The following is a 1,946-nucleotide window of genomic DNA, read 5'->3' as shown; positions in this document are numbered from 1 at the left end:
TTGTACAGGAAGGTTCAAAGTACAAAAACAATCCACAAAACTATGCATGTGAAATGTATTTGTTCATTTCTACAGGCTTATCCTCTATACAGGATTTAGGGATCATTTAAAATGAAAGGTAAAATTGAACGCAGTAATAAAGGAGAATACAGAATACCATTTTACTTGATTTGCATAGAGACTTAAACAGTATGAACAAGTTAAGTAAATGTGAACCGAAACAAAACATACAAACAGCCGCACATGTGGTGATAGCATCTGAAACCCGCCGAACGACGCAGGTCGGGTTTCAAATTTTTTGTTGTGCGTCTCTGCAAAGCACAACACATTGAAGACACAAATGTAATGTCAATCTTTTTTTTCTTTTTTTTTCTTTCAATTGTCATATCTACAAATGGAATCAGTAAATTAGTACGATACTGCAATGGTGAAATGTAGATGATCTTATATACATAGAAGAATTGTTTTCACATTATACACAAATCATTCTACAAAGCAGCAGTTTGTTGCAAATGACATACCTTTAAGTAACAGAATTCACCTTTTCTGTGTACATTGCTGTGGGCCTAAGATGGATCTTGTCCTTTTTGTTCAACATTACCACATACAATCAGTTTTGACTACTATTAAAACATAATACTGTTTTATTGACAGATACAGCAAATAAAATATTAAATATCAAACTAAGTCTTTGGCAAACGTGGTATAAAGTACATTCACTTTACATTTCCAGGAGCGTATGTATGGACCCTTTCCATTTCTATCCTCGGTTAACATTTGGTGAAACGTTTGTTCGACCACACAGAGGGCTTACATGCATGTCTACCTCTCAGGACCATAGCCAAACTATAAAAAATGAAATAAAAAAAGCTGTAAGGCATTTGTTGAACTTCTTGTACAATTGACTGCTAATGATTACTTTGGTACTGAGCCAGTCAGAGTCGTTCTGTCTCAGTTACACGTTACAAAAATGGTTCTTTAAGTTTAAGGAATCATTAATGATCCACACGGAAGGACAAAAAAAAAAAAGCCATATACTAGTTTTGTAATATATAGCAAGTGTTGTTTTTTTTTTGTTTTTTTTTGTCCAATGTTGCTGTTTTTTTGTCAATTGGAGTAGACCTTTTTGCTTATATATAATCTGGCAAACTTACGAAGATAATTGCAATTCATTTGTACTTATAAATCCAGTAATGCAAAATAGTGCAAACGAGAAAAGAGCGGCACCGATCATGATGAAAAAATGGAATATCCTGAAAAGGTATGACACACACAAATGCACACACGCACACAAACCATCAGCTAAACCAAAACAATAATTTAATATATGGTTTTCTTTTCAGGTCATTTACAGCAACAGTTAACTTCTTCAGTGTCTGACCTGTTTTTATCTTTTTTTTTATCTGTTTTCTTTACCCCGTTTTGATTGTGTATCACAGAAAATGTTAAATCAAGTTGGTAATTTCATACCACGAGTCAGAGATGGCTTCTAAGACTGTTACACTTGTCTGTTTGACAGAAAATGGAGCAATTCCGCAGTTTTCTGCTCAGCTGACACGTCGCTGTTCTGTCCGTGAGAGGTAAGACACTAGTGAAATGGTGTAGGACATGGGCAAATTACTTTAAAGGCCTCAGGCAACCTTGTGTGTGTGATCTGTTAGTGATACTAAATACAGTATGTAAAGGAATGTATTGATTGATTTAAAGAGAGAACAAAACAAAAAAAACAACAACACATCAATTGTTACTTCGTATTTCTTCACACGGTTCGTCTTGTTTTATATCTTGTATAATATATATATTTTTGTAGAATCTTTCAAAGTCTTTCAGGAAATAGTTCAGTCATTGTTCAGCGATTTAGAGAATGAGAGCCTTAGTGTTGATGTTGCGTGAGGGTGGGGGGTGGGTGGGGGTGGGGGGGGTATAGTCGATGTCTGGGGGGGGGG

Source organism: Rutilus rutilus, assembly GCF_951802725.1.
Source record: "Rutilus rutilus genome assembly, chromosome: 20".
Taxonomy (NCBI): domain Eukaryota; kingdom Metazoa; phylum Chordata; class Actinopteri; order Cypriniformes; family Leuciscidae; genus Rutilus; species Rutilus rutilus.
This window is presented reverse-complemented; position numbering follows the sequence as displayed.